The 25,000-nt window shown below is 43.1% G+C and overlaps 1 protein-coding gene across 1 annotated transcript in view; it reads right to left on the bottom strand.

Moving 5' to 3' along the window:
- Positions 1-23,374, bottom strand: part of LOC121551701 (receptor-type tyrosine-protein phosphatase delta) — a 237,095-nt gene extending 213,721 nt beyond the window's left edge. The window contains 2 exon segments of the mRNA XM_045214471.1: positions 23,015-23,146; positions 23,284-23,374. The gene's annotated coding sequence lies outside the window, so the exon portion shown is untranslated.
- Positions 23,375-25,000: the final 1,626 nt, after the last annotated feature.

Raw genomic sequence — 25,000 nt, 5'->3', positions numbered from 1 at the left:
GAGTTGGGCTCTGGGATGTAACAACCGTTGAGCATCTGATTTTATGGTTGATTGTGGAGGAAAGGGGTTGAGTATGTTAGAGTATGTGCGTGTGTGTTTATCCCACATCTGTTGCAAGGGGGGTAAGGATGTTAGGGAGAATATAGGATGAACCACAATAATTGTTTGCTAAAATAATAATTGCTTGTCAAAAATGTAATGTAATACAATGGCAATCCGCGTTATAGGTTAAAATCCTACGCATGAACTGCCGACATTATTACACATATTAATTGATAATGCTGGAAAATAAGATATGCAAGATATTTGAATAGATATATATTTTTAAATAGCTATAAATATATATTGAGGTGAGAGCATTGGAAATGCTTTTGGCGGGTGACCTGCTTCTGTTTTGTGGGTGGCACTGTGTGCTGTTTTCGATGGATGGGTCCGGGGGTGGTATGCCGATCACTGGGATACGCAAAACGACACCGGATTCAAAACTTAGAATTTTTCAATTTAAATTATTATATAAAATTCTTGCTACCAATAGAATGTTATTTATATGGGGGATACAATCTTCCCAGCTCTGCAGATTTCGCTGCGAAGAGACAGAATCATTAGATCATTTGTTTTGGTTCTGTCCATTTGTAGCTTGTTTTTGGATACAGGTCCAGGAATGGCTAAAGGATTGCAATATTTACCTGGAGCTAACCCTGCAGATAGCATTACTGGGTGATCTGAAAAGTCATAGTCAATCAATCAATAATATAATAATACTTTTAGCAAAAAAGTTTATTTTCAATTTACAATCTGTAGAAACAATGAGGATAGAAAGGTTCAGAACTTTTGTGAAACATCACAGTACGGTTGAAATATATATGGCAAATAGAAATCCTATATGGATGGTGTTAAGATATAGATGAGAGGTATTGAATAGAGTTGAAGGATGGGACTAATAACAACTAACAACAACTAATAACAACAAGATAACTAATGTAAAGCATACTGTGTCCATAATAAGTATATAGGTTATAGGTTGAGAGCTTTTGTGAAACAGCACAGTTAGAAAGATATGGCATGTAAAAGCAAACCGGATGGACATCATGAAAATGATCAAAGAGGTTGAGGGTAGAGGAAGTTCAGGAGTAAAAACAAACAAAAAATAATTTTTGTAAAATTGACTGTGTCCATAAACTGTATATAGTATGTATAAGCTGGAAGTAGAGGCCCAAGCATTGTTGTTCACTAGTTTACTCCAATTAGGGAAGGGGTGGAAAGTAATAAATATATTTTAAAAAAGGAAATGTATTTATGTATGTGTATATGTATGTATGTGTGTGTACAGTGGGGAAAAAAAGTATTTAGTCAGCCACCAATTGTGCAAGTTCTCCCACTTAAAAAGATGAGAGAGGCCTGTAATTTTCATCATAGGTACACGTCAACTATGACAGACAAAATGAGATTTTTTTTCTCCAGAAAGTCACATTGTAGGATTTTTAATGAATTTATTAGCAAATTATGGTGGAAAATAAGTATTTGGTCAATAACAAAAGTTTCTCAATACTTTGTTATATACCCTTTGTTGGCAATGACACAGGTCAAACATTTTCTGTAAGTCTTCACAAGGTTTTCACACACTGTTGCTGGTATTTTGGTCCATTCCTCCATGCAGATCTCCTCTAGAGCAGTGATGTTTTGGGGGCTGTCGCTGGGCAACACGGACTTTCAACTCCCTCTAAAGATTTTCTATGGGGGTTGAGATCTGGAGACTGGCTAGGCCACTCCAGGACCTTGAAATGCTTCTTACGAAGCCACTCCTTCGTTGCCCGGGCGGTGTGTTTGGGATCATTGTCATGCTGAAAGACCCAGCCACGTTTCATCTTCAATGCCCTTGCTGATGGAAGGAGGTTTTCACTCAAAATCTCACGATCCATGGCCCCATTCATTCTTTCCTTTACACGGATCAGTCGTCCTGGTCCCTTTGCAGAAAAACAGCCCCAAAGCATGATGTTTCCACCCCCATGCTTCACAGTAGGTATGGTGTTCTTTGGATGCAACTCAGCATTCTTTGTCCTCCAAACACGACGAGTTGAGTTTTTACCAAAAAGTTCTATTTTGGTTTCATCTGACCATATGACATTCTCCCAATCCTCTTCTGGATCATCCAAATGCACTCTAGCAAACTTCAGACGGGCCTGGACATGTACTGGCTTAAGCAGGGGGACACGTCTGGCACTGCAGGATTTTAGTCCCTGGCCGCGTAGTGTGTTACTGATGGTAGGCTTTGTTACTTTGGTCCCAGCTCTCTGCAGGTCATTCACTGGGTCCCCCCGTGTGGTTCTGGGATTTTTGCTCACGGTTCTTGTGATCATTTTGACCCCACGGGGTGAGATCTTGCGTGGAGCCCCAGATCAAGGGAGATTATCAGTGGTCTTGTATGTCTTCCATTTCCTAATAATTGCTCCCACAGTTGATTTCTTCAAACCAAGCTGCTTACCTATTGCAGATTCAGTCTTCCCAGCCTGGTGCAGGTCTACAATTTTGTTTCTGGTGTCCTTTGACAGCTCTTTGGTCTTGGCCATAGTGGAGTTTGGAGTGTGACTGTTTGAGGTTGTGGACAGGTGTATTTTATACTGATAACAAGTTCAAACAGGTGCCATTAATACAGGTAACGAGTGGAGGACAGAGGAGCCTCTTAAAGAAGAAGTTACAGGTCTGTGAGAGCCAGAAATCTTGCTTGTTTGTAGGTGACCAAATACTTATTTTCCACCATAATTTGCAAATAAATTCATTAAAAATCCTACAATGTGATTTTCTGGATTTTTTTTCCTCAATTTGTCTGTCATAGTTGACGTGTACCTATGATGAAAATTACAGGCCTCTCTCATCTTTTTAAGCGGGAGAACTTGCACAATTGGTGGCTGACTAAATACTTTTTTTCCCCACTGTATGTATGGTTGTGTATATATATATATATTTGCGAGAAGAAAAAAAAAACATATGGGGGATTGGAAGTGATGCAGACAATTACATTGATGTAAGTTACAATATATCTGCAATATTAAAGCTGATCTACCCCCTAAAAGAGAAAAAAAAAATAGGAAGCGATTCCCAACCTTCCACAACAAAGCCATCACCTACAGAGAAATGAACCTGGAGAAAAGCCCGCTAAGCAAGCTGGTCCTGGGGCTCTGTTCACAAACACAAACAGACCTCACAGAGCCCCAGGACAGAAACACAATTAGACCCAACCAAATCATGAGAAAACAAAAAGATAATTACTTGACACATTGGAAAGAATTTACAAAAAAAACTGAGCAAACTAGAACGCTATTTGGCCCTAAACAGAGAGTACCCAGTGGCAGAATACCTGTCCACTGTGACTGACCTAAAATTAAGGAAAGATTTGACTATGTACAGACTCATTGAGCATAGCCTTGCTATTGAGAAAGGCCGCCGTAGGCAGACCTGGCTCTCAAGAGAAGACAGGCTATGTGTACACTGCCCACAAAATGAGGTGGAAACTGAGCTGCACTTCCTAACCTCCTGCCAAATGTATGACCATATTAGAGACACATATTTCCCTCAGATTACACAGACCCACAAAGAATTAGAAAACAAACCCAATTTTGATAAACTCCCTTATCTACTGGGTGAAATACCACAGTGTGCCATCACAGCAGCAATATTTGTGACCTGTTGCCACAAGAAAAGGGCAACCAGTGAAGAACAAACACCATTGTAAATACAACCCATATTTATGTTTATTTATTTTCCTTTTTGTACTTTAACTATTTGCACATTGTTACAACACTGTATATATACATAATATGACATTTGAAATGTCTTTATTCTTTTGGAACTTCTTAGTGTAATGTTTACTGTTAATATTTACTGTTTATTTCACTTTTGTTTATTATCTATTTCACTTGCTTTGGCAATGTTAACATACGTTTCCCATGCCAATAAAGCCCTTAAATTGAAATTGAATTGAGTAGAGAGAGAGAGAGAGAGAGAGAGAGAGAGAGAGAGAGAGAGAGAGAGAGAGAGAGAGAGAGAGAGAGAGAGAGAGAGAGAGAGAGAGAGATTGAGAGAGAGAGAGAGAGAGAGAGACAGAGAGACGGAGAGACGGAGAGAGAGAGAGAGAGAGAGAGAATGAGAGAGAGACGGAGAGAGAGAGAGAGAGAGAGAGAGAGAGAGAGAGAGAGAGAGAGAGAGACAGAGAGAGAGAGAGACAGAGAGACAGAGAGACAGAGACAGAGAGAGAGAGAGAAAGAGAGAGAGAGAGAGAGAGAGAGAGAGAGAGAGAGAGAGAGAGAGAGAGAGAGAGAGAGAGAGAGAGAGAGACAGAGAGACGGAGAGATGGGAGAGAGAGAGAGAGAGAGAGAGAGAGAGAGAGAGAGAGAGAGAGAGAGAGAGAGAGAGAGAGAGAGAGAGAGAGAGAGAGAGAGACGGAGAGACGGAGAGACGGAGAGAGAGAGAGAGAGAGAGAGAGAGAGAGAGAGACAGAGAGACGGAGAGACGGAGAGACGGAGAGAGAGAGAGAGAGAGAGAGAGAGAGAGACAGAGAGACGGAGAGACGGAGAGAGAGAGACAAGTTTAGATTAAAGTTGTGGAGCATGTAATTTACACTGAATTCTAATGCATTGCAATTAGGCTGCAACACATATCTGCCAGGGGAGGAGAGAGAGAGGTAGGGGAGGAGGGAGAGAGAGAGAGAGAGAGAGAGAGAGAGAGAGAGAGAGAGAGAGAGAGAGAGAGAGAGAGAGAGAGAGAGAGAGAGAGAGAGAGAGAGAGAGAGAGAGAGAGAGAGAGAGAGAGAGAGAGAGAGCGAGAGAGAGAGAGAGAGAGAGAGAGAGAGAGAGAGAGAGACAGGAGAGAGAGAGAGAGAGAGAGAGAGAGAGAGAGAGAGAGAGAGAGAGAGAGAGAGAGAGAGACAGGAGAGAGAGAGAGAGATTGAAAGTGATAGAATGAGAGAGCAGTGTGTATGTGTGCACAAGATGGAGGGAGTGTTGGAACATAACTAATGAAATTACAGTTAACAGTTAACGAAAATGTACGCTTAATCCAGTATAAAATCATGTATTATTTATTATACAAAGAGACAAAATTCACAAATTCTACAGCACAACGGCAGAGTCATGTCTTAAGTGTAATAACAATGACTCAATAATGAATTCCTTCTGGGATAAAGTCCAAACGTTATGGGGAGAGTTAGAAAGCTGTCTGTCAGAAGTATTACAAAAAATGTAAGTTTACTTTTAATCCGTCAGTCTGCGTATTTCAAGACATGGCATATGATGGGTGTTGTCCAACCCAATGGACAATATTATTTTCGTCACTTATACTGAAGAAGCTATTACTTAAATACTGGAAGTGAAATGATACTCCAATGTTATTCGTTAAATATTGAAGACAATCTGACAGAAACAACTTGAGACTATCTGAAGCCATGTGGGGGGCAGAGTCTGACGAGTATTGTGAACAACCAATGGCTGAAAACCAATGGCTATTGATTATGAGAATAAACAAACAATATCTGAAATAAACAAAACATCGAACAAATATGGATAAGTACTGATAGGGTGGCAACATGTGGGTCTGAGTGTCACAGTTCCCTCAGCCAGAACCCAGAAGCAGACCAGGACAAGGAGAGTTGAACGAAAGTGAGGGTTTATTCAGATAACAAAAAGGTGCAGAATAATCCAGGGACAGAGCGGGCGGCGTGGGTGAGTAGTTGGGGGTGCAGTACTTGGTCCAGTGATGGCTCGGCAGCCGCCGACCATCAGGCAGAGGTGGGGGTGAAGGTTCCGGACGTGTGACTGCAGGTGGAACAAAAACGGAGGTAAGGACACAAAAACTCGACAAAGTACAAAACAACCAAAACTCACGCTAGCACTCAAAACTGATACGCAGATACACCTACTGTTCATGGCTAACGATCCGGCAGGAACTGGATGTTGGGCCAGAGCCTAAGAAAGGTGCTGATTAGGCCCAGGTGTGCAGATTGCTAATGGGAAGCAGGTGCGGAAACCAGAGCGCTCCCGGAGCGTTCCCGAACCCTCGGGAAACTGGAGATTACGACCAGGACCCGACTCAGACAGCCGGGATCGTTACAGTACCCCCCTCCGACGAACGCCACCGGGCGGACTCCCGGAGCGCCAGGATGGAGGCGGTAAAAGTCCCTGATGAGATCCGCATCTAGGACCTGTCGCCGTGGAATCCAACTCCTCTCTTCAGGACCATACCCCTCCCAGTCCACGAGATACTGGAAACCCCGGCCCCGCCGTCTGGAATCCATAATGCGACGCACCGTGTAGGCAGGACCACCTCCGATCATCCGAGGAGGAGGAGGAGGAGGCGGAGGAGGCAACAGAGGACTGAGGAAGACAGGCTTGAGGCAGGAGACATGAAAGGTGGGATGGACTCTGAGCGTCCTCGGTAGTTTGAGTCGCACTGCCACTGGATTGATCACCTTCTCCACCACAAACGGACCAATAAACTTCGGTAACAACTTCCTAGACTCAGTCCGTAACGGAAGATCCCGTGTGGCCAACCAAACCCTATCTCCGATGGTATAGGTGGGAGCGGGGGTCCGGCGACGATTCGCCTGGAGCTGATACCGGTCCGAAACTCTAAGGAGTGCCTTTCTGGCCCGATGCCAGGTCCGGTGGCAACGACGAATATGGGCCTGAACAGAAGGCACAGAGAGCTCCTTCTCCTGAGAAGGGAACAGGGGAGGTTGGTAGCCATACAGGCACTGGAAGGGAGACATCCCAGTGGCAGATGTAGGGGAGAGTATTGTGGGCATACTCAACCCAAGGCAACTGAGAGGCCCAGGAGGTGGGGTTGGAAGAGACCAGACAGCGTAGCGTGGATTCCATCTTCTGGTTGGCTCTCTCCGCCTGACCATTGGATTGGGGGTGAAAACCAGATGTGAGACTGACTGTAGCTCCAATGGCCAAACAGAAGGACTTCCAGACAGCAGAGGTAAACTGAGGGCCACGGTCGGAAACGATATCACTGGGCAAACCGTGGACCCTGAAAACCTCCCTGACCAGGATCTCGGACGTCTCCGAGGCAGAGGGAAGCTTGGCAATAGGCACAAAGTGGGCGAACTTGCTGAACCTGTCCACGATAGTCAGAACGACCGTGTTCCCCTCAGAAGCGGGCAACCCCGTGACGAAGTCCAGGGCCAGATGCGACCATGGACGCGCGGGAATAGGAAGGGGGTGAAGTAGTCCAGAGCTGGGCCGATTGGTACTCTTATTCTGCGCACACACTGGACAGGCAGCCACAAAACCCCGAGTATCCTCGGCCATGGCAGGCCACCAAAAACGTCTGCGAAGAAACGCCATTGTCCGAGCCACGCCAGGGTGACAAGCCATCTTACTGGCGTGGGACCATTTGAGAACAGCAGGACGAACCGACTCAGGCACAAACAACCGACCGGGTGGACCGTTACCGGGACCGGGCTGAGTCCGAAGGGCCGCCAGCACCTCCTCCTCAATCCTCCACATAACTGCTCCCACGACGCAGTTCCGGGGGAGAATTGTCTCGGTCTTGGACCCACTCTCCTCCGTCTTGGAGAACATCCGGGACAAGGCGTCCGCCTTGCCGTTCTTAGATCCAGGTCGGAACGTCAGGACAAACTTGAATCGTCCGAAAAACAACGCCCACCTGGCCTGACGGGAGTTGAGACGTTTAGCCGATTGCACGTAAGCAAGATTCTTGTGGTCAGTCCAGACAATAAACGGTTGCTCCGCCCCCTCCAACCAGTGGCGCCACTCCTCCAAGGCAAGTTTCACCGCGAGAAGCTCCCGGTTACCCACATCGTAATTCCTCTCCGCAGGCGAAAGGCGACGAGTAGTAGGCGCAGGGATGGAGTTTACTGTCCGTGGAGCATCGCTGCGACAGGATGGCGCCAACTCCCACATCAGACGCGTCCACTTCAACGACGAACTGACGGGCCGTGTCGGTTGAGAGAGAATCGGTGCGTTGGTGAATCGCCTCTTCAAATCCAGAAACGCTCGATCCGCCTCCGGATTCCACTTGAAGGTCCTGATGCTGGAAGTCAAGGCAGTTAATGGAGCGGCCACACGGCTGTAATCCCGGATGAATCTGCGGTAGAAATTCGCAAACCCCAAAAATCTCTGGAGTTGCAATCTCGTACCGGGCTGGGCCCATTCCAGAACCGCTCTAACCTTCTCCTGATCCATCCTAATCTCACCCCTGGAGATGATGTACCCGAGAAAGGATGTAGTGTGGGCGTGAAACTCGCACTTCTCGGCCTTCACGAACAGGCGATTCTCCAACAATCGCTGCAGAACCTGCCGGACATGCTGGACGTGGTCGGAAGGTTCCTTCGAGAAAGATCAGAATGTCATCCAGGTAAACAAACACGAAGAGACCGATCATATCTCTCAGGACGTCGTTCACCATACTCTGGAATACCGCTGGAGCATTGGTCAGTCCAAACGGCATCACCTGATACTCGAAGTGACCCATCGGTGTATTGAAACCCGTCAACCACTCGTCCCCCTCTCTGATCCGGACCAGGTGATACGCATTGCGTAGGTCTAGCTTGGTGAACACCGTAGCACCCTGTAAGGAGTCGAAGGCAGAACTCATCAAGGGCAGGGGATACTTGTTCTTGACCGTGATGTCATTCAACCCCCGATAATCAATACACGGTCGAAGAGAGCCATCCTTCTTTCCCACAAAGAAGAATCCTGCCCCCAGGGGTGATGACGAGGGACGAACGAGACCAGCAGCTAGGGACTCCTTGATGTAGGTCTCCAACGCCTCACGTTCAGGTCGGGAGATACTGTATAACCTTCCCTTGGGGTAGACAGCTCCAGGAACCAGGTTGATGGCACAATCATATGGTCGGTGGGGAGGAAGTGACAGAGCCTTCTGCTTACTGAAAACTTCCCCCAAATCGTGATATGTCTCGGGAACCAGGGACAAATCTGGGGGTTTAGCCTCAATCACCTGACTGGGAACCGAATGGGGGCAGGCAGTCTTGAGACAGTGAGCATGACAATCAAGGCTCCAACTCGTTACCTTGCCCGTCACCCAATCGAACGTGGGATTGTGTTCCTTCAGCCAGGGGTATCCAAGGACCAGAGGAACATGGGAAGACGGCAGAATGAAAAATGAAATCATCTCAGAATGATTCCCGACAACCGCATCTTAACCGGTTCAGTCCTCATCGTGATACGTGCCAGACTACTGCCGTTCAGAGTGGTCGCTTCAATGGCTTCCGGCAATTGCTCCTTGGAAAGCCCCAGCTGTTCCACCAACTCGGCATCAAGAAAGCTTCCATCGGCACCTGAATCGATAAAAGCGTTAAGCGCTAAGCTCTGATTCCTGTTAACAAGGGTAGCCGGGAAGCGGGGTCTGACAGAGGTACTGAGAGGTTGAAACTGGCTCGCTAAAAGTCCTCCCAACTTTAGCGAGCCGGGCAGTTTGACGACCGCCGGGAACAAGTGGAGATGTAATGTCCCGAGCGACCACAGTAGAGGCAGCAGTTGGTCTTACGTCTATGTTGACGCTCCTCCTTGGTTAACCCGTGCCGCCCCACTTGCATGGGTTCAGAATCGGGAGAGAGGTCCTCTCCACTAATCCTTAGTGGTGGAGAATGATCGGCGTGTTCTGGTCCACCACCCGACCCGACTGGGAACTGAGAAGCTGATCGATTGGACGGACCCCATTGCTTCTCCCTCCTTCGCTCTCGGACTCGATTATCCACCCGAATAGACAAGGCTACCAAGCTGTCCAGGTCACTAGGCTCCGGATAGGAGATCAACTCATCCTTGAGCTGCTCCGACAGGCCCTGGTAAAAGGCCGCTTGCAAAGACTCCTCGTTCCACCCACTCTCCACAGCCAACGTCTTGAACTCGATCACGAAGTCGGCCACGCGGCGAGTTCCTTGGTGAAGAGAAAACAGACGCCTAGCTGCGTCCCTCCCTCGGACGGAATGGTCGAAGAGCTTCCTCATCTCGGCCGTGAACCCTGGTATGAAGCCATGCAGGGATCCTGTCGTTCCCCAAACGGCTGAAGCCCACTCCAGCGCTCGACCACGCAGCAACTCAATCAAAAAGGCTATCCTAGCCTTGTCAGTGGCATAAGAGTAGGGCTGTAGATCGAACACTAATCCACACTGCATAAGGAAGGAACGGCATCTTCCCAGCTCCCCCTCATATTTCTCCAGCGTCGGAACCTTGGGCTCACGGAGGGACACAACTTCAGAAGCGGCAGGCGAGATGGGTGAAACCGGTAGTGGGTCCTCCACCGGACACTGGCGTTGGTTCTGGACCTCCATCAGGCCGGTAGAAAGGTTCCGAACTGACACCGCGATCTCCTGTAGTACCGTGCTATGATGACCCAACATCTTCTCCTGCTGGGTAATGGCATGGCGAACGGAGTCCAGGTCCGCTGGGTTCATAATTGGCCGGATCGTTCTGTCACAGTTCCCTCAGCCAGAACCCAGAAGCAGACCAGGACAAGGAGAGTTGAACGAAAGTGAGGGTTTATTCAGATAACAAAAAGGTGCAGAATAATCCAGGGACAGAGCGGGCGGCGTGGGTGAGTAGTTGGGGGTGCAGTACTTGGTCCAGTGATGGCTCGGCAGCCGCCGACCATCAGGCAGAGGTGGGGTGAAGGTTCCGGACGTGTGACTGCAGGTGGAACAAAAACGGAGGTAAGGACACAAAAACTTCGACAAAGTACAAAACAACCAAAACTCACGCTAGCACTCAAAACTGATACGCAGATACACCTACTGTTCATGGCTAACGATCCGGCAGGAACTGGATGTTGGGCCAGAGCCTAAGAAAGGTGCTGATTAGGCCCAGGTGTGCAGATTGCTAATGGGAAGCAGGTGCGGAAACCAGAGCGCTCCCCGGAGCGTTCCCGAACCCTCGGGAAACTGGAGATTACGACCAGGACCCGACTCAGACAGCCGGGATCGTTACACTGAGTGATGTCAAATAGAATAACTGATAGGGTGGCAACGTGTGGGTCTGAGTGATGTCAAATAGAATAACTGATAGGGTGGCAACATGTGGGTCTGAGTGATGTCAGAGTTTTATGTCATTTATTTTCTTTACTCGTCTTTTTCTGTTTGGACTGTTGTGCATTATACTCACCGGACGGTTTATTAGGTACACCACCCATTCACACAAATGGATCGCTCCTACAGACAGTGAGTCATGTGGCCGTGGCTTGCTATTTAAAGCAGGCAGACAGGCATCAAGGCATTCAGTTACTGTTCGATTGAACGTTAGAATGGGCAAAACGAGTGACCTAAACGACTTTGAGCATGGTATAATCGTCGGTGCCAGGCGCGCCGGATCCAGTGTCCCAGAAACGGCCACCCACCTGGGCTTTTCACGCACGAGTGTCTAGAGTTTCCCAAGAATGGAGTGACAAATAAAAAATATCCAGTCAGTCCTGTGGGCGAAAACAGCTCGATGATGAGAGAGGTCGAAGGAAAATGGCAAGAACCGTGCAAGCTAACAGGAGGACCACAAACAGGCAAATATCGGCGCAGTACAACAGTGGTGTGCAGAACGGCATCTCGGAACGCACAACTCATCAATCCTTGTCACGGATGGGCTATTGCAGCAGACGACCACACCGGGTTCCACTCCTATCAGCTAAAAACAAGAAGAAGCGGCTCCAGTGGGCACGCCATCACCAACACTGGACAATTGAGGAGTGGAAAAACATTGCCAGGTCCAATGAATCCTGGTTCCTGTTGCGTCATGCTGATGGCAGCGTCAGGATTTGGCGTAAGCAGCATGAGTCCATGGACCCATCCTGCCTGGTGTCAACGGTACCGACTGGGGGGGGCGGTGGTGTACCGTCGTCCAATCTGCAGCAACTGCGTGATGCCATCGCGTCAGCATGTACCAACATCCCTGTGGAACGTTTTTCCGACTTCTAGAATCCATGCCCCGAAGAATTCAGGCTGTTCTGGAGGCAAAGGGTGGTCCAACCCGGTACTAGATGGGTGGCAAAGGGGGGTCCAACCCGGTACTAGATGGGTGTACCTAATAAACTGGCAGGTGTGTGTAGGTCCTTGCCTAGTCATGTGGAGTCTTGTGGATTTATAAACTAAATAAAAACTAAATAAAAAAAGAACGTGTGTGTGAGAGAGAGAGAAGTGAGAATTGCTTTTTTCATGCGGAGAATTCTTTAATTTAGCGATGAATCAGATTTAGGAGGTGTGTTTGGGGTTCAGATCTTCCTAACTAACTTCAAGCTCATTACCCTAGTCTCTCTGGGGAGTGGAGCTCGCTAGGACTGTCCTAGTTTAACAATGAGTAGCTGTGTCTGTGTATATAACAATGTTCACGTAAGTAGGTGTGTGTGTGTGTGTGTGTGTGTGCGTGTGTGTGTATTTGTATTATTAGCTGAGTGTGTGTGCAAATGTTACCCAGAAGAACCAACCCAGTCTGTCAGCCAGTCTGAGAACGTTTTAGTAGCTGTCAGGTGTTTAATAGTGTGACGACTCGCCCCCATCCGTCTCCCTAACAACAACTAAATTAAACACATCAAATTGTAAAAACAGCGCACTTTCATGTCCTGTACTGCTACAATAGACTGTTAACAGACAGTCTTTCCAGAAGTCCATGTACGTATGACTGTGTGTTGTTTTAGTGACACAGACAGGAAGCATTCTCATAATAAATAGGGCTCTGAATATGAACCGTTGTAGAAACCGGAAATGAAACCTTAGTCCCAAATGGTCTCTAAGGGCCCTGGTCAAAATTAGGGCACTACATAGGGAATAGGGTTCAATGTGGGACACAACCCCCGTCTCCCTCTACCCTGTCCAAGCTACAATAAGCAGCAACAGACTCTCTAATACACACACACACACACACACACACACACACACACACACACACAGTGGTGTAGTGTGTAAACACAGCTCTAGTGGCAGGTCTGTCAAAGCTGGGGAGAAAAAGACTATCAGTGAAACGTCAAGACAGGAAATATATAAATAAATACATATGAAATATATAAATAAATCTAGGAATAAATATGTCATGCAAAAAACTGCTAACACTGGTGTTCCTCCCCCTTGTGCTTTGAGTTGGCATAATTTGCACCCCCCCTCTCTCTCTCTCTCTCCCCCCCTCTCGCTCTCTCTCTCTCTCTCTCTCTCTCTCTTTCTTTTGCTCTCTCTTTCTTTCTCTCACGCATATACACATGCACAGATGTCTCTCTCTAAATTCAATTCAAAGGGCCTTATTGGCATGGGAAACATATGTTTACATTGCCAAAGCAAGTGAAATAGATAGTAAACAAAAGAGAAATAAACAATCAGAAATTAACAGTAAATATTGCACTCACAACATTTTGTTATTAATAATAATACAGTGAGGGAAAAAAGTATTTGATCCCCTGCTGATTTTGTACGTTTGCCCACTGACAAAGAACTTATCAGTCTATAATTTTAATGGTAGGTTTATTTGAACAATGAGAGACAGAATAACAACAAAGAAATCCAGAAAAACGCATGTCAAAAATGTTATATAAATTGATTTGCATTTTAATGAGGGAAATAAGTATTTGACCCCTCTGCAAAACATGACTTAGTACTTGGTGGCAAAACCCTTGTTGGCAATCACAGAGGTCAGACGTTTCTTGTAGTTGGCCACCAGGTTTGCACACACATCTCAGGAGGGATTTTGTCCCACTCCTCTTTGCAGATCTTCTCCAAGTCATTAAGGTTTCGAGGCTGACGTTTGGCAACTCGAACCTTCAGCTCCCTCCACAGATTTTCTATGGGATTAAGGTCTGGAGACTGGCTAGGCCATTTCAGGACCTTAATGTGCTTATTCTTGATCCACTCCTTTGTTGCCTTGGCCGTGTGTTTTGGGTCATTGTCATGCTGGAATACCCATCCACGACCCATTTTCAATGCCCTGGCTGAGGGAAGGAGGTTCTCACCCAAGATTTGACGGTACATGGCCCCATCCATCGTCCCTTTGATGCGGTGAAGTTGTCCTGTCCCCTTAGCAGAAAAACACCCCCAAAGCAATAATGTTTCCACCTCCATGTTTGACGGTGGGGATGGTGTTCTTGGGGTCATTGGCAGCATTCCTCCTCCTCCAAACACGACGAGTTGAGTTGATGCCAAAGAGCTCCATTTTGGTCTCATCTGACCACAACACTTTCACCCAGTTCTCCTCTGAATCATTCAGATGTTCATTGGCAAACTTCAGACGGGCATGTATATGTGCTTTCTTGAGCAGGGGGGACATTGCGGGCGCTGCAGGATTTCAGTCCTTCACGGCGTAGTGTGTTACCAATTGTTTTCTTGGTGTCTATGGTCCCAGCTGCCTTGAGATCATTGACAAGATCCTCCCGTGTAGTTCTGGGCTGATTCCTCACCGTTCTCATGATCATTGCAACTCCACGAGGTGAGATCTTGCATGGAGCCCCAGGCCGAGAGAGATTGACAGTTATTTTGTGTTTCTTCCATTTGAGAATAATCGCACCAACTGTTGTCACCTTCTCACCAAGCTGCTTGGCGATGGTCTTGTAGCCCATTCCATCCTTGTGTAGGTCTACAATCTTGTCCCTGACATCCTTGGAGAGCTCTTTGGTCTTGGCCATGGTGGAGAGTTTGAAATCTGATTGATTGATTGCTTCTGTGGACAGGTGCCTTTTATACAGGTAACAAACTGAGATTAGGAGCACTCCCTTTAAGAGTGTGCTCCTAATCTCAGCTCGTTACCTGTATAAAAGACACATGGGAGCCAGAAATCTTTCTGATTGAGAGGGGGTCAAATACTTATTTCCCTCATTAAAATGCAAATCAATTTATAACATTTTTGACATGCGTTTTTCTGGTTTTTTTGTTGTTATTCTGTCTCTCACTGTTCAAATAAACCTACCATTAATATTATAGACTGATCATGTCTTTGTCAGTGGGCAAACGTACAAAATCAGCAGGGGATCAAATATTTTTTTCCCTCACTTTATATAATCTCTCTCTCTCTCTCTCTCTTTCTCTCTCTCCTCTCTCTATCTGTCCCTCTCTCCCCCCTTTCTACCTGTCTCTCTCGCTCTCTCTCTCGCAGTGCCTCTCCTCTCTCCATCACGTTAGATTAAATAAGCAGTACTGTCTCTAGGACACAAGTCTATGTGACAACATCTTACATGATGCCCCCCCCCACACACACACACACAACAGTACATATTAACAAGCTATGTATAGTGCATTAAACTCTTTAGAAGCACTTAACAAGTCCTTTGATTTGATTATTACATCTGATAAGGTCACATTTCAGACACCAAGTGTGCATCCAAAATGACACCCTAATCCAAAGTGCACTACTATTGACCAGGGTCTGCATAGTGGGTGCCATTTTAGACACATCCAAGTGTCCATATTAGCCTCTCACTCTACTGCTGAGTAAGTGCCAGTGGTGTAAAGTACTTAAGTAAAAAAAACTTGAAAGTACTACTTAGGTCGTTTTTTTTTGGTATCTGTACTTTACTTTACTATTGATATTTTTGACAACTTTTACTTTTACTTCACTATATTCCTAAAGAAAAGTATGTACTTCTTACTCCATACATCCCTGACACCCAAAAGTACTTGTTCATTTTGAATGCTTAGCAGGACAGAAAAATGGTCCAATTCACGCACTTATCAAGAGAACATCCCTGGTCATCCCTACTGACTCTGATCTGACGGACTCACTAAACACATGCTTCGTTGGTAAATGATGTCTGAGTGTTGGAGCGTGCCCCTGTCTATCCGTAAATAAATAAAAACAAGAAAATGGTGCAGTCTGGCTTGCTTAATATAAGGAACTTGAAATGATTTATACTTTTGATACTTAAGTATATTTTAGCAATTATATTTACTTTTGATACTTAAGTAGGATTTTACTGGGTGACTTTCACTTTTACTTGAGTCATTTTCTATTAAGGTATCTTTACTTTTACTCAAGTATGACAATTGGTACTTTTTTCCACCGCTGGTAAGTGGTACCATTTACCTTAATGATGTTCTACTGAAACTACTGGTACCATTTACCTTAATGATGTTCTACTGAAACTACTGGTACCATTTACCTTAATGATGTTCTACTGAAACTACTGGTACCATTTACCTTAATGATGTTCTACATACACTACTGGTACCATTTACCTTAATGATGTTCTACTGAAACTACTGGTCCCATTTACCTTAATGATGTTCTACTGAAACTACTGGTACCATTTACCTTAATGATGTTCTACATACACTACTGGTACCATTTACCTTAATGATGTTCTACTGAAACTACTGGTACCATTTACCTTAATGATGTTCTACTGAAACTACTGGTACCATTTACCTTAATGATGTTCTACATACACTACTGGTACCATTTACCTTAATGATGTTCTACATACACTACTGGTACCATTTACCTTAATGATGTTCTTCTGAAACTACTGGTACCATTTACCTTAATGATGTTCTACATACACTACTGGTACCATTTACCTTAATGATGTTCTACTGAAACTACTGGTACCATTTACCTTAATGATGTTCTACTGAAACTACTGGTACCATTTACCTTAATGATGTTCTACTGAAACTACTGGTACCATTTACCTTAATGATGTTCTACTGAAACTACTGGTACCATTTACCTTAATGATGTTCTACATAAACTACTGGTACCATTTACCTTAATGATGTTCTACTGAAACTACTGGTACCATTTAACTTAATGATGTTCTACTGAAACTACTGGTACCATTTACCTTAATGATGTTCTACTGAAACTACTGGTACCATTTACCTTAATGATGTTCTGCTGAAACTACTGGTACCATTTACCTTAATGATGATCTACATAAACTACTGGTACCATTTACCTTAATGATGTTCTACTGAAACTACTGGTACCATTTACCTTAATGATGTTCTACTGAAACTACTGGTACCATTTACCTTAATGATGTTCTACTGAAACTACTGGTACCATTTACCTTAATGATGTTCTACATACACTACTGGTACCATTTACCTTAATGATGTTCTATTGAAACTACTGGTACCATTTACCTTAATGATGTTCTACTGAAACTACTGGTACCATTTACCTTAATGATGTTCTACATACACTACTGGTACCATTTACCTTAATGATGTTCTACTGAAACTACTGGTACAATTTACCTTAATGATGATCTACATAAACTACTGGTACCATTTACCTTAATGATGTTCTACTGAAACTACTGGTACCATTTACCTTAATGATGTTCTACTGAAACTACTGGTACCATTTACCTTAATGATGTTCTACATAAACTACTGGTACCATTTACCTTAATGATGTTCTACTGAAACTACTGGTACCATTTACCTTAATGATGTTCTACTGAAACTACTGGTACCATTTACCTTAATGATGTTCTACATAAACTACTGGTACCATTTACCTTAATGATGTTCTACTGAAACTACTGGTACCATTTAACTTAATGATGTTCTACTGAAACTACTGGTACCATTTACCTTAATGATGATCTACTGAAACTACTGGTACCATTTACCTTATAATATAATATAATATACTTTAATGATGTTCTGCTGAAACTACTGGTACCATTTACCTTAATGATGATCTACATAAACTACTGGTACCATTTACCTTAATGATGTTCTACTGAAACTACTGGTACCATTTACCTTAATGATGTCCTACTGAAACTACTGGTACCATTTACCTTAATGATGTTCTACTGAAACTACTGGTACCCTTTACCTTAATGATGTTCTACATACACTACTGGTACCATTTACCTTAATGATGTTCTATTGAAACTACTGGTACCATTTACCTTAATGATGTTCTACTGAAACTACTGGTACCATTTACCTTAATGATGTTCTACATACACTACTGGTACCATTTACCTTAATGATGTTCTACTGAAACTACTGGTACCATTTACCTTAATGATGATCTACATAAACTACTGGTACCATTTACCTTAATGATGTTCTACTGAAACTACTGGTACCATTTACCTTAATGATGTTCTACTGAAACTACTGGTACCATTTACCTTAATGATGTTCTACTGAAACTACTGGTACCATTTACCTTAATGATGATCTACTGAAACTACTGGTACCATTTACCTTAATGATGTTCTACATAAACTACTGGTACAATTTACCTTAATGATGTTCTACTGAAACTACTGGTACCATTTACCTTAATGATGATCTACATAAACTACTGGTACCATTTACCTTAATGATGTTCTACTGAAACTACTGGTACCATTTACCTTAATGATGTTCTACATAAACTACTGGTACCATTTACCTTAATGATGTTCTACATAAACTACTGGTACCATTTACCTTAATGATGTTCTACTGAAACTACTGGTACCATTTACCTTAATGATGTTCTACTGAAACTACTGGTACCATTTACCTTAATGATGTTCTACTGAAACTACTGGTACCATTTACCTTAATGATGTTCTACTGAAACTACTGGTACCATTTACCTTAATGATGTTCTACTGAAACTACTGGTACCATTTACCTTAATGATGATCTACTGAAACTACTGGTACCATTTACCTTAATGATGTTCTACTGAAACTACTGGTACCATTTACCTTAATGATGTTCTACATACACTACTGGTACCATTTACCTTAATGATGTTCTACTGAAACTACTGGTACCATTTACCTTAATGATGTTCTACATACACTACTGGTACCATTTACCTTAATGATGTTCTACTGAAACTACTGGTACCATTTACCTTAATGATGTTCTACATACACTACTGGTACCATTTACCTTAATGATGTTCTACTGAAACGACAAGCAATCTAAGGTCTGTCACATTAGGAGTCGTAGTGTCTGTTAATAGAGACACACACACAATAGATCAACACAGCGATAAAGACACATGCGATAAAGACACAGCGATAAAGACACACTCCACCTGCAGTCTAACAGGATTCATCATTACCATGAAGCATCCCAAATGGCACCCTATTCCCTATGTAGTGCACTACTTTTGACCAGAGCCTGGAACCTGGTCAGAAGTAGTGCATAAATAGGGAACAGGGTGCCATTCGGGACGCACTTAATGTTGTGTCTTGGAAAACGTTAATGTGGTGATAGAATTGAACTATAATGCAGAATGTTATGAGTGGTGGAATTTAACTATAATACAATGACATCATGTATAGAAATATGACAGTTCAATACAACTGGAATACAAATATCTCATTCTCAGCAGAGTAACCTTGGGTTTGTGTTATATTGTCTATTGTATTGTATTTTATTGCAATATATTGTATTTGATTGTGTTGTTTGCTTTACACCTCTGTTTATATGTAGGTTTGTTAACATTTTTGTCATTTAGCAGACGCTCTTATCCAGAGCGACTTACAGTTAGTGAGTGCATACATTTTTTTTTATATATATATACTGGTCCCCCGTGGGAATCGAACCCACAACCCTGGCGTTGCAAGCGCCATGCTCTACCTGTACTGCTGTACTGTACTGCTGTGTCCATGTGTGGGGTCATTCTACAGATTCGGTGCCTTTTGTGATTGAGGAGGATGAAACAATGAACATTAAAATCTTAAGCTTTTTTTTATTTGATGTGACAAAGTAATGTGTGTACTTGATAGAAAATACCTTTTCCCATCTCAATGTAGAGTATTAAGTTATTATTCTGTATTATTTTCTCAAACAAGTCCCAATTTAATTCAACCCCGTCACAGTCATTTTGTTATTCAACTATTCATTTTTCCAATAAGCTTGAGATCAGCTTCTGGCATAATCTCACAGTTTAGATGTCCTTTGTAAATAATGGCATATTGTAATTAAAGAGAAAATCAAGAAAAACTGACCAGCACCATCCTTTCCAGTTTACGATGAAGAAATTTCTAATCTAACTCCACATTTTCGCAAGAAATGTGCAAGAATGCTGCGTAATTCCTGACAAAATTGAAATAGCCTTATTTACCCTGATTTAATACACACAATAAAAACACTATTGATGTTATATTTTGTGTATTTAATACAAAAATGTAAAAAAAATAATCTCGTAACAGGGATGAATGCACCGCAACAGGGTTGAAAATCATGTAACAGGGTTGAGTGAAAAGCATCACGTGTCATATGTTTTATCTTTTGAGATCACTAACATGTTGCCATTTTTTAAACATTTAAAAAAAATTAAACCTACTGTCAACATAGCTTTTAAAATATAAAGAATCTAGATGAAAGCTAGACAGAGTAAAACACATTAATGAACTAATAACAGTAACAACATTTCATTGATTTCATAAAAATATCCATCTGATAATGGCAGGAGTCTGTTTGAACATTGAGCAAACATCTTAACATTGATAACCTATATAGGTCACATGTTGCCATTTTTTAACATTTTAAACTACTGTCAACATAGCTTTTAAAGTTTAAACAATCAAGATGAAATCTAGACAGATTAAAACACATTAATAAACTAACAACAGTTACAACATTTCATTGATTTCATAGAAATATCCAGAGTAATGGCAGGAATGTCTGTGTTGTTTGAATGTTTGAACATTAAGCAAACATCTTAACATTAATAACCTATAGGTAAGCCTACAGTTTGTTCACCATTTTTACTGAGAGAGCCTAGCCCACACTTCCTTCTGTATTTCCATGTGCCTAGAAGTCACCGGTTTAGGGGGATCAATGTGTTCCAAGATGTCCTCATTCCTCAAATGGATACCACAGGATATCATCAAGATGTGGCCAGAAGTACCTATTTGGTCCAGCACAGCACATGCATTTGACCTGCACATGGGATCCCTCACGCACCAGTTGCCAAGGCAGTATACTGTATGGGGCGGCAGGTAGCTTAGTGGGTAAGAGCGTTGTGCCAGTAACCGAAAGGTCGCTGGTTCTAATCCCCGAGCCGACTAGGTGAAAAATCTGTCGATGTGCCCTTAAGCAAGGCACTTAACCCTAATTGCTCCTGTAAGTCGCTCTGGATAAGAGCGTCTGCTAAATGACTAAAATGTAAATGTAAATGTATGTCTTTTTAGACTAGTCTTCATTTACATTCTCTAGTCTTTTTATGCATTACCAAATTATGCTTTAAAGCAACAAAACTTTATTTTCTGTTGATTGTGTGTCCATGACCACCACCACCTCGTGTCTTAAAGATCTTACATTTCCAGGAGAATTACCTGACCACCGGCGCGCGGATGTCCCTCACCTTCCTCTCTATGTGTGTTTCCTTTCTGCTGCTGTTTTTTCCATTGTTGAATCTGAAATTGTAGGTCAAGGTCAAGTCAATGACCTGCTTACTCTTCAAGACTAAATATTGTATCCTTTTAATCACTATGTAGTAAAATGAACATGAACTTGCAGATAATACTCCTAAATATGTCAATGTATATAGGAGAGAGAACAAATTAATTGTCACTTTTTTTAAGTTATTATTTTCAAAAATTCCTCGTACTTTTAGTTGATACTGTAAAACCGTAAACAACAAACATTCAACAAGAAAATATGATTGGTATTAAGCAATATACATTAAATATTGCTAAGATTTAACAGCTATTCAACCCTGTAACAGCCATTCAACCCCGTAACATTGAAAAATGTGATGGGGTTGAATGTGACAGGGTTGAAGATTTTGTGCTAATCTGTTGCTAATTCGGGATGCTAGCAGCTAGCAGTGTGCCACATGGCCTTATTCAACAAAATACATTGTTATACTTCATAGCTATAAAAACAATTATTGGTAAAATCTTAACTATGAATTCCCCCCCCCCAACAGAGTTGAATACCTGAGATTGACAAAGCCCATATGTGCTTAAAAAACATGAAATATTTATAAAAAGTGAGAGAGCAGCTTACCACTTGTCACATCAGGCTTCTCTGAAGACTTGTATGATGTCACTTCCTCATAAATGATGTCCACAGGATCAAACCATTATTTAATTGTGAGTGGGGGTATTGTTGCGTTACGGGGTTGAAAGAAATACAAGGACAGGGGGTAAAAGCCTGAATTTCTCAGAAAATAAAATGTCTTATGCTGAGAAAATGGATTATGCATAATAAGGGGGCATATACAATTAATTTAACAAAAAAAAGCATTATTATTTAACACTGTGTACTCAAAATGAGTCACGCCATTTGCATGATGGTCAATAGGGACAGGCGAAATTCTTAATACTCCTAAGAAAAGCAAACATATAAGTATTGAAATTCATCTCTGTTTAAAATCATATTCTCTACTCCATATTAAAAACATGTAAAACTTTGAAATGTTGTAATTTAAGTGTAGTTTGATAAATGTTCTGACAAGTTATAACACTAGTACATCTTGGGACACTGACAATACTGAAATGTCACCGAATCTGTAGAATGACCCTGTGTTTTCTAGCACTGATGGTTCCACTCTGTAATAATGTTCATCTATTCTATTTTACTGAGGCTGATCAGTTTTATTTTCGTGTCTTTAAAAATACAGAAGCAGAGAAATAGCGCGGGTCTCTAAAGTGTCGTCGCCCCCCCACAAATCTCGTCCTCTCACTTCATCCTCGCTTTCTCTCTGACACACTCTGACGTCTCTCCTCCTCTCTCTCCACATCCCTCTATCCAGATATATCACATATCCTCCAAATTAAATGATAAATTATACTGGTAGGCAATATCGAATGCGCGCGACGCACGCACACACCACTTTCTTAAACTGGTCGAGCAATGAATAACACCTTTCTCCTTAGCATTACCATACATAGGCTACACACTCAGAAGCACATAGGGGACAAACAAAATAATCAACCGCTTATTGTGGCATTATGGCATATAGTCTACCCAGTCTCCTGTACCTGATACAATGTAGCCCAATGACGCTCTTGTCAAAATCTACAAAAACGATAATAAACAGTTTGTTTGTTGACAGTTGACACAAAACGCAGAGTAAATATTCAGCTAACTCACCGTAATATCCGGATAAATCCTCAGTGTATGGAGAATCCAAAGGAGTTTCTTTATCTTTCTTCACCCAAGTTAGAAACAGCGATGCGCTACATCCCTCTCCCTCCTCCCTGACCGACTGAGGTCCTGAATGAACTGACAAAGAGAGAAAAAGAGAGAGGCTCGGTTTACATCAGACTCGCAGATCTAGACTTGGCTATCGAGGTCATCTCTCAAAAGTGAATGAATTAAACAAGAGAAAACAACACATCTGAAAAACTGTTGGTGCCTACCGATTTCAAATCCGAGCTGGCTCGAGACAAGACGACCGTTAAAACAGGAACAACTGGAGAAAAGAGAGCAGCGTTTGTTTCCCGCCCTTGTGAGGCTCTGCGCGAGAAAGCGGCTGTCAAATCTGACTTCAAACTGATGCTGACGATGCGCGCAGAGATGAGCTGTTCCGCGAGAGAGAGATGGAGAGAGAGAGAGAGAGAGAGAGAGAGAGAGAGAGAGAGAGAGAGAGAGAGAGAGAGAGAGAGAGAGAGAGAGAGAGAGAGAGAGAGAGAGAGAGAGAGAGAGAGAGAGAGAGAGAGAGAGGGAGAGGAGAGATGGAGAGAGAGAGAGAGAGAGAGAGAGAGAGAGAGAGATGAGAGAGAGAGAGATAGAGAGAGAGAGAGAGAGATAGAAGAGAGAGAGAGAGAGAGAGAGAGAGAGAGAGACGAGAGAGAGAGAGAGAGAGAGAGAGAGAGAGAGAGAGAGAGAGAGAGAGAGAGAGAGAGAGAGAGAGAGAGAGAGAGAGAGAGAGAGAGAGACGGAGAGATGGAGAGATGAAGAGAGAGAGAGAGAGAGAGAGAGAGAGAGAGAGAGAGAGAGAGAGAGAGAGAGAGAGAGAGAGAGAGAGAGAGACGGAGAGATGGAGAGAGAGAGAGAGAGAGAGAGAGAGAGAGAGAGAGAGAGAGAGAGAGAGAGAGAGAGAGAGCGCAGAGAGAGAGAGAGAGAGAGAGAGAGAGAGAGAGAGAGAGACAGAGAGAGGAGAGAGGAGAGAGAGAGAGAGAGAGAGAGAGAGAGAGAGAGAGAGAGAGAGAGAGACGAGAGAGAGAGAGAGAGAGAGAATGAGAGAGAGAGAGGGGGGGAGAGAGAGAGAGAGAGAGAGAGAGAGAGAGAGAGAGAGAGAGAGAGAGAGAGAGAGAGAGAGAGAATGAGAGAGAGAATGAGAGAGAGAGACAGGAGAGAGAGAGAGAGAGAGAGAGAGAGAGAGAGAGAGAGAGAGAGAGAGAGAGAGAGAGAGAGAGAGAGAGAGACAGAGAGAGAGAGAGAGAGAGAGAGAGAGAGAGAGAGAGAGAGAGAGAGAGAGAGAGAGAGAGAGAGAGAGAGAGAGAGAATAGTAGACTCCTGAAGATTCTGAAATAAATTAGATGCTGACCAGTGCATTTTGTCTTGTCATGTCAGGTGTTTAGTTGGATCATGTGATTTCTTTCAGCAGGCGTATTCACCTACTAATACAGTATATCAGTTTATTAATAATTGTATTTACTAATCTATTTATTGACCTACTTTCCTTAATGTGTTTATTAATTAATTGCCTACTTTAAAAACTCAAATTTAGCATGGCCATAGCGCTGGCAAAATGCAAAATAGCCTATGCAACATATTCATATGTCAACATTGTGAGGATCATAGACTTAATTTGTTTTCTTAGATGAAGGATGATGCCACTGAATTAAATAGAGAACAAACATATTCCTCTAAACACACAAACAAAAGTTGTTGTTTTGCTGTTATTTGTACAATAATTTACTGACTATTCCCAGCAGCCCTTCGGTCAGCTCAAGAAGCCTTTGGTATCCCACCTCAAGTAGTCTAAAGCACTATAGGGGAAACACTGAATCTCACCTCTTCTAAATTAGATCGACCGAATAGCCTCTCTGTCCTTCGCTATACAAATACAAAACATGTTCAAACCACGGTCAAATACTCAGAAGAAGACATTGTGTGTGTCCAAAATAACAC

The sequence above is a fragment of the Coregonus clupeaformis genome, unplaced genomic scaffold (genome assembly GCF_020615455.1).
Source record: "Coregonus clupeaformis isolate EN_2021a unplaced genomic scaffold, ASM2061545v1 scaf0261, whole genome shotgun sequence".
NCBI lineage: Eukaryota > Metazoa > Chordata > Actinopteri > Salmoniformes > Salmonidae > Coregonus > Coregonus clupeaformis.
Note: the sequence above shows the minus strand (reverse complement) of the source record. Positions and strands in the feature narration are given on the sequence as shown.